The 15,601-nt window shown below is 36.0% G+C and overlaps 1 protein-coding gene across 2 annotated transcripts in view; it reads left to right on the forward strand.

Moving 5' to 3' along the window:
• The window catches only part of LOC139700098 (trehalose transporter 1-like protein), a 35,302-nt gene that overhangs the window by 194 nt on the left and 19,507 nt on the right, over window positions 1–15,601 (forward strand). The gene's annotated exons all lie outside the window — the stretch shown is intronic.

A 15,601-nucleotide genomic window follows, 5' to 3' on the forward strand; every position in this document is an offset into this window, starting at 1 on the left:
TGCACTGGGAGTACGCGTGAGTGAAATCCTTTGGAGACGAGCTAGATTCTTTGGTGAGGAATAACGCGACGCAATCGCGTTAAGTTTAGATGCTTCAGAGAGCATAAAAGATCCCATGTAAATATCGTTTCGAGTGAATTTTTATTTTCCGACTGGTTATCTTGAATGATTTCATCCAAACACTCATAGTACGTTTCGGCAGGTCATTAGTTTCTGGAATGAGAAACCTGTATTCGTGGGGCCAGCTTTGGGTTTCGGACCAGTGTTCCTCCGACAAGGAATTGTGAGCACGGATACTGCTTTAGCGTATGAAAACATTCAATGTCTAGGTCACCAATTTGTCAGATGAAATGCGTCAAAGAATGTGAACGTGAATCGTTGAGATGTTTTGATTTGCGGATTTCTTTTTATTTCCTGTTTTTCCCATGTTATTTGCTCCTACTACTATCAACATGTTATTTGCTATTATTTCTTGAAAAATGTCTTTTTGCAAATATTGCTATCGATATCTTATTTAGTTTTCATATTTGTACTGATTCCGAAAATTGATTTCCTTAACCATGTGGTCGATGGCGGAAATGTCCTCGGATTTCATTGGCTAATTGTTATATCGAACGAAAACATTCCTGATAAGAAATTTCCCGTCCCAACTCTTCCTTTAACTTTTGTTTAGGTTATGATTCGGGTAATAATACGTGGAATCAAAAATCGAAATTTTTAATGATGGACTCATATACAAACTTTAACTAAACAAATATCACACAAAACTTAATGCACGACACAAATTAGTGAAAAAACTCCGTTGGGGTGTCAATTTCATCGTTACAGTCGTGTGAATGATTTATTCCCCAAATAACCGACAAACTTAAATTTATAAACAGCAAGAAAAGTGTGACTAGAAGAGATTTCGAATTAAAATAATAATTGGATATTAACATTTAACACTCGAGTGTGAATATGGTAGAATGAAAATATTTCTACAGTGCTTAGATCCATTATTGTACCAATAGAAAGTCCGAGAGTTAATAACGGCGTTAAATTAGCCATGTATTTGATTAGGTTCTTAATTATTGAATGGTAGTGGTTTATCGGCTGCGACGAAGTGAATGCATAAAGGATGACCGTTTGAGGATGCCCATTTTCAAATCTATTCAGTCCATTCAGTCCTTTGAAAAAAATAAATGCTGTCATGGCTATGATTAGATGATTGAGCGAAACGGACGACGCATTTTAAACCGCTGGAAAATATTATGAGAAGACTATTAAAACGTCGGACATATCTCTATTATTTCTTTTCGTACCACATTTTATCACTTGAGGAGTGCACAATAAAATTATTTTATGTGTTAGCGTGTTAATCATCGCATTCGTCCTAAATCCGTCAAATCATGAAACGAATTTCCATCGAAGTCCATTCCGACGAGATTTTATTCGCCGATAAACTTGTGATTTTAGTTTTGTATTTATATAAAGTGTTCAAACTTAATTATACTACTCTGAAGATAAGAATGAAACCGAGACAATATGAATGAATCCTTAGCGAATAATAAATATTATATCATGCAGCAGAATGAACAGTCTTTTAATTTAAGATTGAATGGTACACTTTAGCAAAGAACCGAGTTGTTATTATTTTTTTATGTTTTAAGAAAGGTTTATTGTAACGTGGGGTGAGGTTGTCTTTTTTTTGAGGCTGAGAAATGTAGGGGGTGTTAAGTTTGAGTCCTTCCAAAACCTCCCCTAAACGATAAACTACCAAAAAATTAATTACAAGAAATTGCAGGAAAATCTGCAACAGTAACTTTTTTAACAGAGTCATCCACATTATGTGCATTATAATGCAACAACTTCAGAGTGTAAAAATCATTCACCTTGACCGGATTAAGGGGAATAATTTTTACACCCTGAAATTGTTGCATTGTAATACCAAAATATAGTAAATATCGTTCCCGATTGACTATTGTAACAATCAGTTCTGGGTCAATTTCCTGCAGAAGTTTGAATTGAAAATGTAAAAATTTGAGTAGGCATCTGTAATTTTTAGAAAAGTAGGAAAAAACTATATTTTTTTCCTAGGTCCTATAAAACCATGATAAATCACCCTATGTACTTAATCCAGCTGAAACATATTGATGGACTGAAGCAGGCTACTCATAAATAAGCAAAATCTTTCAGTGACTCCGTCTAAAAATACGGAATCATAATTTTAATCCAAACGTGCTGTTTATAGCATACGTATCTTAGAATTCACTAGCGAGACTAAACAATAACTGTTAAAAGATGAAAATACCATGGAATTATTGTATAAGTTTTACATAATACTCTGGTGTAACAACTTTATTGTCACAATCAAAACTTTGTAAAAAGAAGTTTCAGAAATTTTATTGTCATTATTCAAATCGACACCCGAAGAATACAATATACGATATTTAAACACATAATCGGAGAAGTAAGAACACATTATTAAAGATTTCAACGCATGACTATCGTAGGAGGAAAAACTCAATAAAAATGACTCAAGTCGTGTGTTTTTGGTGGCAAAATAAAACCGCTTTTACATTAATTATCATGAAAATCCAGGGAAAAATATTTCTGAGCGTTATTTTGCAATTTTATCTGCCGATTGTGGGTTAGGAATTTCCTCCCTCCTACTCTGATGTGTGAATTTCACACGCCATTGGACTTGGTATCAGTTGAACTTTAGCCTCACCTATCAAGCCAACCTTCGTGTTGATCCAAGGTGGTTATGATTATTTTCTCTCTACTTCACCACAGTAAAATTTATTGAAAATATGGTAGGTTTTTTATGAAAGATACTGCACTAATATGACATAAACAGTGTGAGTAATAAAGTTTCTTTCACTTCTAAAAAGTGTTCACCTATAAACATCGTCTCTCGTATTCCGACTTCAATAGTTGGTTGCTTTGGTTTAATTATTATGAGCTTCAATGACATACGCATGATAAGCGACCAAATTAAACAGGAGTATTCTCTGTTCTTATTTCCAACTTGAAATAATTTACCGGCAAAGTTTTCCATTCAGCGAATACGGAGGTTTATTCTTCTTCATCTTCCTACCTCCATGCGTCCGGATGCTCAGTAATAGTACTATTTTTCAACCCGCTATCCTCTAAGCTTTCATGTGACCATAGGGTTTCCGGTAATATTTCTATTAATAATCTCCTCTTTCACTCTCTCGGGGGTAACCGTTATTTTATCTCTTCCACATAATTTATATTACTCGATACAAGAACGTCTTGAACCTAGTCATTTCAAGTACGTTTTCTTCGCGCGGACATTCAGGTTACTTCCGTCACTTGGCTGTCAGAATCCCAATTCGTTTAACTCGGAATTCATGCTAATGCAACTCAGAATGCATGCCTCAAAGGATATGCTAATTACGCGGGAGGTCGGAAGTCGAGATTACCTCCATGAAGCCTTCCCATTAGCCCTTCAACACCGTCCAACGTGATATTACGCCCAGACTTCTTGCTTTGTATAAATATTTTTTGAAATCACCTTTCTTACTTCAATCGACATCCCATCATGGTTATTTAAATGGAAGATTTCTATTCTGTTACTATTTTTTTCCTTATTTTTTGTCAAATTGACCTCTGCAATAATTTTGTTGTTTGCCAATGAAAAAAAATCATCCTCTTCTCCCTGTTTCGTAATCACTGCTTCCTTTTATCTTACGTGCTGACTGAAAGCCATATGGAACTCGAAGACGCTTATGTGAGCGCCACCTCTAGTAAACACACTTCGAGGGAAACAACGGGAGATATGCGCATTAGACATAAAACTCGATGCGTCATTCTGCCACATGCCACATTTCAGGCTCATTCATCTTTCATGAATGAAGGAAGGAGAAGAACATTATTGGTCCTTAAAGCCGAGGTGTAAGCAAAAGTCTGTTTTGATTGCGGGTCTCCAAGAACAAATCAGTTGAGCACACTTCTCCGCCTTGGGCTGATACCTATGAGCACATCAGCGGTCTGCTAGTATATACTCGATACCCTTGCGTTATTTTCGTTCAAATTTCATTGCATCGAATCTAAATTAATTTAAGTTTGTAAATAATAAGCATATGAAGGTGATTTTCCCCGCAATGGAAGAGGAATACAGTACATTATACTGTACATTATATTTCACTCTCTCTACCGCATGGAAGTCGTAATATCACCCCCAAGCAGGAAAATACCGTCCCTGTCGAATGGTAAAGTAATGGTAGCTTTATTAGGCAGTGAACCGAAGGATACCTCGTCACTTGATAGTGACAGTGAACATGAGGTACATAACTGATGGGAAATTGACAAATGACAGTGGTGATGAAGATAAGGATGAAGTGGAATATTTCGTTAAGCAGGACATGACAAATTAATTTGAGAGTTGTGAGAATTTCGATTGCGTATATGGGCCTTGAGGAGAAGCACAGCATTTGAGTAAAATTTTGTAAATTACTTTTGTTGTTAACTTTTTCAAACGAATCATCGATACGCTGCACAATGCATTCAATCATATCATAGTGTCTTATCAACTAAATCTAGGATAACATCCTGGAAACCAGAAACAGAGGAAGAAATGTACGTGGTGTTAGGATTGTTCATGTTAATGAGCATTGTGCAGAAGCCCACACTTTGATCATATTTTTAACACAGGAAGGATCACATTGACAACTGGTTTTGATGATGTAATAACATGAGATACAGTCAAAATTCTTCGAAATTTTCCATAAATTACAGAAAATACAAGTAAGGATAGGTATCAAGTAGTCCAAAAGCTCCAAAAGATTTTTCCAGTAATATCTCCCCTAATCAAAAAAATACGTGCTGTATTTACCAAACAGAGATGTTTTTAATGATCAGATGTTGACATTACTGAAGGGTCACCTGTCCTGCAAAACGAGTTTTCCTCCGAAGTCACCATAATTTGACATCAAAGCCTTTGAGCTAGAGAAAGTACCATATATTCGCGGTCATTTTTTATCCATTGGCAAGGAGGTAGTTCTAGAGTCAAAAATTACATTAGGGCATGATATCAATACATATGTGCAAATTGTTCTAGAATTATTAGACATCCTACTTATCCAAGGGCGGACCGTGGGGGTGGATAGTTACTATAACTCTCGTATTCTCTTAAAATTTCTGAAAAATAAACTTGGCACTGATTGTGCCAGAGCAATGAAACTAAATCGAAAAAAACATTCCGCAATATGAAAACGAAAAAAGAATCAGAAAAGAAGGAGCTACTGCCCAACATTCGGGTCCAGCGACGGTGATGAAAAGGGGATACAAGAAAACTGTAACAATGGTTTCCACTTTTCATGGCAATAAAACCATGTCTACACGAAAATGTTGCAATGTAGAAACTAAAATCAATTAATCTGTGTGGCGGGCTAAAATCACCATCAGTGCCGTACGCCGCTTACGCCTGAAATATCAGATACTATAGGCATATCTAATTTAAAGAAAGCGCCGCATTAAATGGTACATGAAATTATGTGTAAGGCTGATGAATACAACGATGATTTTCTTACAAGTAAATACCGACTATAGCGTCGATTAACTATCATTTAGGGTGAAACTGGTGGACGATTTACTCACAAGAGCGGAGTATAAACTTCCCGGTCGGCATTCTTCAGGTAACACCTCACGGAGAGACGTTTCATCAGGAGGATTTCTCCAACAGAGAAAAAGCCTAACCTACAAAGAAGATGTCAATTATTCATGAAGAAAGGAAATCGTTAGGAAAACGTATATTTGGTGTGAGCAATGCACAGTTGTGCTGCATCCCGATGGTATCTAAGCTTACCACACTAAGAAAAATCAATAACATAGTTTATTACATCGGAGTTTGTAGTTAAACATTTGAGCATTTCACGTCCATACTGAGAGGAAGTAGTTAGATTTAAATCCTGGTATTAGTCCTCAACTTGTTTGGAAAAGACTCGACAATCTAAATAAAATCGGCGATTACATTTAAATCCCCTTCAACCGTAGAAGTGGAATTTAAATGAGGTCTTCTTGACTTGAGTGATATGCTTGATGTTACTTTCAACTAGTCGTATTTATATTCATAGAAAGGCCAAGGTTAATTTTTACAAACCAGCAGGGACTAAAAAAAATATCAGTTTAACGTTTAATGAGTGCCTGTGAATATACAGGTTGTAAATATAATTAGTGCCTGTAAATATAATTAGTCACCATGAAAGCGTGCTTAAATCATTTTCATCAGCTTATTAACATGTTAAATAAGGTATGATAAAATGCAGCTTTATTAATTCCTCTCAATATGGAATTTACATTGAGTGAAATCAACATAGCTGAATATTTATTCTTTCCGTAATGGATAAATTCCGCGAAGTCAAGCCTAATATTACGAATTTTACATTAAAATGCACTTGAATCAACTTTAAAATGACAGTCATCACAAACTGCTAAGGCTCCAGAAAAATTTCAAAGTTTCTCAAGAGCTTTTTCGCCGTATTAAAGTGAATTCGTTCACCTTTTAAGGGTGAATGATATGAGGTAGCAGTAATATAATGAGCGTCTTCGGGAGTAGTTTAGGAAGGGGAGTCGTTGTGGTGGGAGTTTGGCGGTTAAAATGCCCAACGCCGCGTTCGAACTCGTAAGATACCTTCATTTTGCAGCCGCAAGCTGAAGTCCTCAAATAAGTCTATCATGGAGAACACCCTAGTTTAAGTGTTTGTAACTTAAGCGATAAATGTACACAAAAAATTAATTCTACTTCTTCAGGTATGCCTAATTGCATTGATTACACGTTTACCTCATATGTTATCATTTCGTTACCTTTTACAATTAGCAGCTCTGTTCGTTGGTGAAACTTTTCAATACGTTCAAGGACCACCACAAAAATGAATTATATAAACAAATTGTTAGCCTTGATATTTCTGAATATTTATACGTGGCAATAAATTTGATTATGTGTTACTTAAACTCTTAAACTAATCAGGAAAAACGTATAATTGATTTTTCGAATGGTGAAATTCCTTTCCTATTGTGATTTAACTCCATCAACAAGATACATAAAATTTACCTTGAGGCAAACAATGAACATTCGATGTAAGTTGTATTTTGGAATTCAGGCAAGGCGGGGATTCACTGGAGGTGTGAAAATCAACTGGTGCGGAAAGTTCGAGACCTCGGGACGATGGTGTTTTCAATATTGATTTTGCAAATGTATTTTTAGGTAGGAGAGATAATATATGTAAGATTAGAGAGATCAAGTATAGAACGACAGAAGTAATATGACATTTTTCTCGCGAACATTAAGGGATCACAATAACTGCCACACTAGAGGTGAAATAGTTTAAACATTTTTTATTGGTTCATGGGGTTGTAATTATTTTCTTCAACTCTAATTTTATTGTTCTTCTGGTTTCTAGCAGCACGTCTCACATAAATAGGGATGTATTCCACACTTATATGCCGTAATGCATATACCTTGTGAATATTAGCTCCATCACTTGAAAAAAATTTCATTTTTATTGGGAACTAACAGTTAAGCAAAACCTAATTTTTGATGCTTCATTTCTGATGCTGAATCAGCTCCTGCCAAAAGCTCATCAGTTGCTTGTACGGTACCGTTTAGAATTACGGAGAATATCTCTGAACACATGAGGCTAGATCCCAGCGGTGTAATTTTTCTAGGCACCTGAAGTTTTTCTGAAGAAACTTCTGTCTACCGTCACAAGGAAAGGAATCTTTCATCTTGCCTTTGCGTGAATTTACGCGCGTCGTAAACTTTAGCACCACGTGCGTTCTGTCCTCATCTATATAATCGACCTTCGAATTAAAAGCAAAGGTTAAGGGGTTCATTTCTCATGCAAATATGACTGCACATGTTTACAACTAGTCTCAAGGATAAAGTTCTGAAAAATAAATCCGATGTGAATGTGGGTCAAGAGCAGGCTTTTATTTCCCATCCCCTTGGGCACACCTTCGTCGTATATTCGCGAATCGGGTTTTCCCTTTTTGCGATCCATAAATTAGTACCATCTTGAGAAACTGAACAACTTCCTCGTTCATGAAGTTGAGCCTACCAAAGAGTTGTTATTGATTAATACAAAATTTGGCAGGCCATCTGATCCTACGATGGTGAACGATAGAGCAGGAGCCAGCTGAATTTCCCGTTCGGCTTAGAACATCTTTCCGGGTATTCAAACATTTCGAACGACTCAGAAGTTACACTTATCTGGGGAGTATTTAGGACGAATATGGACATACTTGTAAATACATTAGGAGCCAGATGGTTTATCTGAACAACTATGTATTGCTCTTCTTCTGGAACAAAATTTCCTCTAATTCCTTTAAAATAACATTTACCGGATAAGTTCTTCGTCGCAGCTTAGCAGACGATAAGCAATTCCTTATTTAAAATGTTTTCGCTGGTCGTTTTATCTAACCTTTTATCTTCCTACCGTATCTTGCACGTTTACGGAGAGCAAGGCCAGGATATCAATGACACTTCCTATGTAACACTGGCATATCATAAAATATACCTTGAAACAGATAAATAGAAAGCATTTTGTGTAAAAAGTAGTCCCATGTGTAATCACCCCCTGCCACACACTCTAGCAGTGGCTTGCAGAGTATGCCATAATAATAATCTTATTTTCAAATGCGAGTAAGTGGCTACACCTTTTTTTAACGTTTTGTGGTAGTAGTTTTGGGGGAGGTGAACGACAGCGAAGGTGATTTGCTTCACTAGGGATGGATAGGAAAGGAAGGAGAGAGAAACCCGGCGTCGGCATTGGCCAACTCTTATCGAAATGCGCCAAGGGGTCCGTCGTTAAACGTCCCATACTACAGACGACGTACTCACTCCAAGTGCTCTCCACTAAGCGCAAATAGGGATCGGGATACCACTGAATTATAATAACCGTTGCTTCCAGGATTCGAACCCGGGCCCTATCGGTGGGAAGCCAGTTCGCTAGCTACCGCACCATAACGTTTTGTGTTGTCTAGAAGGCTTATTCTACGTATTTTAATAGCTTTAGACACTCTGAAAAAACTACTGATCTAAGCATGGCATGGCAATGGCTCTATAGAGTAGGCTGAACCAGGAAAAATCGTGTCAAAGGAATCGGGATGGGCTGTAGGTACGAAATTTCCTCGAATACATACGTGCATCTCGGTATCCTCTGGGAGAATTCAGCTCGTGCATATTTTGCGAAGAGCTATTAAGAGTAAAAATGTCGATTTCACTGTTCTATAGATAAATAATCATCGTGGAATGTCTTAATCTCGCCTTTAAGCATAGTGACCAATACATTGTAATAGTTAAATATTGTAACACATTTTTCCCCCTCAGATATTTTGTATTGGATAAACAAGTGTTTGTGTACGCTTTGAATTAGTTTTGTTTTGCTACATTCACCATTTAAGATCGGTTCTTTAATAGCTATCCCGATGTTCAATAGACTTATATCTTCGCATATTAACGTATTCCTGAATTAAGCTCTATATTCTATAAAAATTGAATTCCTCTCCCTTCCTCCATGCTCCTCTCCATTTCTCCCTCCTCATGCTTCACATCTCGCCACAAATTTTCATATTGTCAGATAACCCTGGAAATGTGGGTATCCATGGAAAGTCCTGGGTGATTAGAGTACAAAAGTGAGCTGATTTACTCCCTTCCACCCTTTTCAATACATTTTTATAACGTCAGAATGTCGCAACAACATGGGCACATATTTAATTCTGGGGTGAAGGTTCAAATCACGCGAAGAAAAGACTTACTCTCGGGGGTTGAACGGTACAATTATATGGAAGGAGTGAACTACGTCATAAGACGGCATAAACGCTTAAGCAAAGATCAAGGAGCGAGTGATACAAAACGGTTTAAAAATGCCTAAAAGTATAAAACTCTCATTTCCCTTCGGCAGCCAAAATTTCAAACACACAATGCTAAAAGTAAAATCGCAGGCGGTTTTCACTTGTCCCCGCGACAAATAACGTATTAACTTTCGAGTTGTTATTTGTTTGCATGACCTTAGAAGTTCTTAAACTTTCTATCAACTTTTCATTGTAAAAAAATTAAGGCTATTATTACTAGCGATATGTTAATGGACATTTTTTGGCTACTGAAGAAAAATGCAATGTTTACTTTTTAGTTTAATTTAAAGTAAAAACTTATTTAAAAGCGTTTGAAATATATGTTTTTGTTTAAGGGATTGCTTCTATTATATGATTGTAACGAATCATAAAATTTCTAGTTATGATCATTTCTTTAAAAGCTTTTTTGATCCTCATTTGCTGTATTATTTCCATGAAGACACTCGTGGAGTTACACACGCTTCCTTTCTGTAAAGTTTCCTTGCTTATATTCTATTTACTGAGGTACCCATATCAAGTCATATTAATACATCATCTAGCCGAAGCAATATTTGAACCTGGTGTGAGAGCATACACGTTGACTGTTAAGTACAGGATCTAAAATTTAAAGAGGATAATACAATTTCGACTTAAAAATTTTAGGAGAAGTAAATTTGAGAAAATTATATCTAAAGTAGCAAATGAGTTCCTTAACAAATGAATCTGAAAAGTTGTAATAACTCCTTTGAAAATTAATTTAAATAGAAATTCAGGCTGCTTTTTTTCCCCAATTTTTATTACCATATGAGTTTAACCAGAGTATAAAACCGAATTGTTATACCCATAAGCAAAACTAATTGAGAATTAAACTTACCTAAATACTGTAAGATGATTTTGTTCCAGTATTTTTTGCATACTACTGGAGAGATCCCTTATAGGTTCCTTGGCCTCGGCCGGCCAATATTTACGCCCATTTACACTCTTCCCTTTCCTTGAGAAGGAGAGAGACCAAGAGCAAGGACGGACGTACCTTGACGCGGGAAAGGCCTTCAAAACTTCCCAAGATTAGCTTACCTTTTTATTATTTGAATCTTTCAGAATACATTTTCTTTTTTTAAAAATACTCTTGCTAGTAGATTTTATAGCATTTGCCGACTCTTAAACACTATAATTAACCATTATATTTCTTTATTTCATCTTTGACAAAGCGGTAGCGTAGTTTTACAGGCTTTGATTGGAGAACCTTCAGTTTTCGTCAAGGTGATACCTTCCTGCCAAATTCAGGATATGCGATATTATGGATGCAAAATTGACTGCTCTTGGAGGAGTCGTTGGTCCCATGGAATAAATAAGATTCTCCACCGTAAATTTGCGTATTTGCTTTAATCAGTTGAAGTGCAAGAATAAATCCGACGTATGACGCCATAACTACGATTCGCCCAAATACGAAATATTTCTTGAGTGGATTTTGAAATTTTGGGAATAATTTTTCAAATTTAGCTACAAAGAAAATACGAAATCACCCCATAATTTATATTCAATGCAAAACTACCCTGACCTGAAGAATAAACCTGTAGGTAATTGAAATATATGCAGATAAATTGAATCCCATGCAAAGTAGCACATTTGCCGTTAACGGCCGCATCATAAAAGAATTCGAGTCTGTGACGTGACTTTTTTGTCTTCTTGACTCGCGGAAATTTGAAACCCTAAAAGTATAATTAAGCAATCAAATATCATTCATTTTCTGTAGTTTTCCAAAAAACTACATGCATGACCACAAGTGAGAACGAAAAATGAATCCAGACTGATGCGCAGATACGTAAACTTAATATTTTAGCATGTACCTCCATGACAAAAGCATGTTTTGGCATGGTGTCTGAAAAAATATAGAGCGTTAAAAGAAGTTTAATTGTGACTATATAATTAAAATCGGTACTGATTGATCATACGGTTAAAATTAAATTAACGAACAATTTACTGTAACATTGGTTTAATCCATGATTGTCAGTAAGAGTTTTCAACAAATTGTAATCGTCAGATAAACCTAATCATTTGAACGAAGCAAAAGTGGGACCCAAACGTTTTGACCGCGGCCTCAAATTCAAATGACCATTAAATTCGCGATCCAGATATCGCCGGTGCCTTCAAGCTGCCCTCAACTAAACCGCACCGAAACCACGTGTGTCGCAAGTCTAGAGACCAAAGGACCCTAATTTGGATGAGGATTCGCTCGAGGGTCACTCGCAATTTCAATAGTCTCCTTCAGCGTTCAACTAGATTTTTTTAACTAAGAATCCGCAGAGTTTGTCCATAGAAATTAACAACTGAGTTATTAAGACAATCAACTAAATCGATTCATTTATATCAAAATCAACCCAAAGCGCGCAATATGAGATGTGAGAACAAATGAAAATTCCCTATATATTTTTGCTGGAAGGAATGTTTCATACTTTCTCACCCTGCTAATGGCATTTGTTTAGTGTTTCCCGGTTAATTACTCGAACTATGACTGCGGTTGCCCGGATAAGGAAAAGAGTACTCGGTCCTTAAATTAAATTAGCGATTCAAACAAATGGAAATTTCGAAAAGATTTTCTTTCACACTAATGAGAATGCTTAGCTTGGTTTTGCCATATCTCTGTGGTTTTCTGTTCATCAATACTTGCTGGGAAACCGCATAGGGAAATGAGGGGAAAAAATGGTCCCACATAAAGCTGTGAGTAATAAACTTAGCCTTTCAGTCAGCGGTACGAATGGCTTGGGTTTCAGTTTGCATTCGCCACCTTCCCTCCATTCGGATTATCTGCCACAGCCACTTTTTTCTTCATTTTCCTCTATGACTTCTAAAAATATTAAACTATAACAATATACTTAAATATTATACTATGAGAAACTATTAATGTTGGTTGAATATACTTCTAAGCCAGCATAAACGTAAAATAAGTGCTCAAGTATTACCATAGGTCAACAGGAGAGCATCTTCAGTGAGGAAATTGTTATACGCAGAAAATATTCATTCATAACGAATAACTCTGAAAAAGTCATTCAATTGCTATTAGCCATAGTTAGGTAAAGACCTCTTTTCAGGGTCAATGCTCACCTGCACAGAGTAATTTTTATCCTTTTTTTCACTTCTTGACAACGATGTCATATGGACGAGTCATATTTTCTTGGCATTGGTACATAACTTAAAGTATCATTCTAAGTATGCCTGTCACATTAGTCGTTTGCAAGTTTGCAGATCATGATTTCGTTAAGTTTTAATTTTCTGCCGTCAACATTCCTGGAATAACGTGAATTTGAGGCGTTGAATGTGTAAAAAAATACAATCTTCATTTCGTCCAGTTTCAAGATATTTCAGATCAAGCTTTTCTTTAGAGACACTCGCCAACAATATTAATATTATATATATATATATATATATATATATATATATATACACACATATATATATATATATGTATATATATATATATATATATATATATATATATATATATATATATGTATATGTATATATACATATATATATATGCATATATATATATATATATATATATACTATCTACTATGTTCATCCTTTATATGTGTTCCTATCCCTTTTTCTTATACCTATTTCTATGTGAATGAGTAAAAATATATATACGCATGCATATGCATACATACATACATATATAGCCTTTGAAAACGAACGCTCATCAGCGACGACACAAATATAACTTAACAGTACAAAGGCCTTCTAAAACATAATCTTACTAGCTAACTTCGTCTCATTGCTGTCCTGCACGACCTGGCCGGAATATTTAGTCCCCTTAGTCATTTATGTTCTCAATGTACTTATTTGGCTACTACTTATATTTATTGAACTAATTCATGAATTGTAATCTTTTATTGTGCCCGGGATTAATACTGATCTAAAATAAGCACGATGGTTAAATGGTGATTGATTACTCTATCGATCGATGGCAAATCGTAGCAAACGAAATTGGAAGACTAAAGAGCTTGAATCTATTCAAAGTTTATTAAAAACTCATCCATAGGTAAATGATAGAGTTTTGATTTCTTTTGAGGCTCGGTGATGTAGCAAACGAGATGCAAACTGATCAACTGTTCGGCTACTTACTAGCCGAATCAAAGGTTGTGGATTCAAAGCCCATAAAATGTGCGGAAAATGTTAGAGCCATTAAATATGAACTAGCAATTTCTCGAAATTAACTCAATTTCTTTGGCGCTAGGCGCCAAATAACTTGGAAAAAATGAGGGAGTATGGGAATGAGAATAAGCGAAAATAAATAATTTCAAAAAAAAATTAATGTAAACGTCCTCTCCCTTCACTAACATAATGCACTCAGTAATGTTCTTCCTTGTTCTCATTTGATATAGTTGACTTGTAAATATATTTCCAGAAATATCATTATTGGCATAGCTTATCACATTTTTTCGTGAATATCATGTAAACAGCTTCCTCTTAAATTTCATGCATCATATACGAGTCTCGTATTTTGCACAGATGATACAGCAATTTTTTGCTGGATCAATATCTATTAACATGTCTAGGAAAAAAGTTCCCCGGGGAGTGCTGACGTGTTGGTGATAAGATAAGAAGTCCAGAAATATTTGACAATAAAATCAAGGTTAAAATCTCAAGGAACGCACGTGCAGTTGCCTAGTTTTGTTCGAATTCTTAAGCACGTAAGGTGGAAAATATATTTTCAAAATACGTCTGTGACGTGTTGAGAATAGTCAAGGGCCTTGGTTATAATGTTGCTTAGATAATATCCTGCGGGCCGAGGATGTTTCAATCAATGCAGTGCAATAATTTTGCTTAATTTTTTCAAGTTGTAAGAACTCACCTCTTAAGCTCCCGCGAGGAAATTTAATTTGCATTTTTCAACTCTCCATGAATTGTATTCCATTTCTTTATTATTTATTAGAAGTTTTATTTTTGAATTTTTATTATATTACGAGTGTCGTTCCGGTCAACTTGAGGCGGCGGCGCGTTCAAGAAGGAATAATTAAGAGGAAGAGAATTAAATGTTTTACTAGGGTAGGCTGAAAAGTAATGCACACATGCTTGTAGAACATGAACAGAAACAAATAGCAAGATCGAGTGAAAAATAGATTAAAGTACAATTATTAAGTTTAAAAATAATATATTTATTTTTCAACATAGTCCCCGTTAAGGCTAACACATTTCTCCCAGCGTGTAACAAGTTTTTTCATTCCGTCACTGAAAAACTCTTCTGACTTTTCTCGAATCCAGGACTTGACAGCTGCCTTCGCCTCATCTTCCGAGGTGTAATGATTACTCTTGAGGTGTCTCTTGAGTTGAGGAAAAAAATAAAAATCGTAAGGCGCAGGATCGGGGGAATAAGGGGGCTGTGGAATTGGTTCAAATCTCAGGTTTCGCAGAGCCTCTCCAGTTGCGCGCGAGTTGTGTGTACGAGCGTTGTCATGTTGCAAGATTATTGGCGCCAGGCTGCCTTTAACACGACAAATTCAACCAATTTGGTTTTTGAAACGCTTTTGAGGGATTCGCAAGTCATTATGAATCAAATCTTTTGCGATGTTTATCGTCTGTAGCAGTTGAACGGACTTCCGCTGCGTGTTTAATCAACAATTATGGCTTTTCTAGGCTCGAAACCACGAAGTTTTACTACCCATCGATTTATAGTAGACCATTCAACAGCATCGCCACCATAAACAGTCTTTTAACGACGATGAATCTCAATAGGAGTCACTTTTTCAGCAGTTAAAATTTG

Source organism: Hetaerina americana, unplaced genomic scaffold (genome assembly GCF_022747635.1).
Source record: "Hetaerina americana unplaced genomic scaffold, ioHetAmer1.1.p SCAF_10, whole genome shotgun sequence".
Lineage (NCBI taxonomy): Eukaryota > Metazoa > Arthropoda > Insecta > Odonata > Calopterygidae > Hetaerina > Hetaerina americana.